Source organism: Myotis daubentonii, chromosome 8 (genome assembly GCF_963259705.1).
Source record: "Myotis daubentonii chromosome 8, mMyoDau2.1, whole genome shotgun sequence".
In the NCBI taxonomy this organism is placed as follows: Eukaryota; Metazoa; Chordata; class Mammalia; order Chiroptera; family Vespertilionidae; genus Myotis; species Myotis daubentonii.
This window is the reverse complement of record NC_081847.1, coordinates 11,456,184-11,456,851: the sequence shown is the minus strand read 5'-3', so window position 1 is coordinate 11,456,851 and position 668 is coordinate 11,456,184.

Below are 668 nucleotides of genomic sequence, written 5' to 3'. Positions count from 1 at the left end.
GCCAGGGGGTCACAGTAGTTGAGCCACCCTGGCTGGGTGAACCATGAGCCACACTGGCCAGATGAACCATAAGGTCAAGGTTTGATTTGATTCCCCATCAGGGCACATAAAGAAGCATAAATAATTGCAACAAGTCTCTCTCTCTCTCTCTCTCTCTCTCTCGCCGGTTGGTGATTCTTTCTCATCATTGATGTTTCTTTCTCTTTTTTAAAAATATATTTTTATTGATTTCAGAGAGGAAGGGAGAGGGAGAGAGATAGAAACCAATAATGAGAGTCATTGATCAGCTGCCTCCTGCACGCCCCAGCGAGCCGGCAACCTGGGCACGTACCCTGACTGGAATCTAACTGTGACCTCCTGGTTCATAGGTCAACGCTCAACCACTGAGCCACGCCTCTGGGGCTCATCATTGCATCATTGATGTTTCTCTCTCTCTCTCTCTCTCTCTCTCTCTCTCTCTCTCTCTCTCTCTCTCTCTCCCTCTCTCTCTCTCTCCTCACCCCTCCCTCTCCACAGCAATGCTATCTTCCAAAAAGAACAGGGAGTTTAGGGAAATTCCACAGAACATTCACTCATCCACTGACAACCTACAATGTCCCAGGCCCTGGGGATACAGTTAACAAGACAGACACAGCCCCTCTTCCTGGTGTCTAGGACTCTGCTAATTC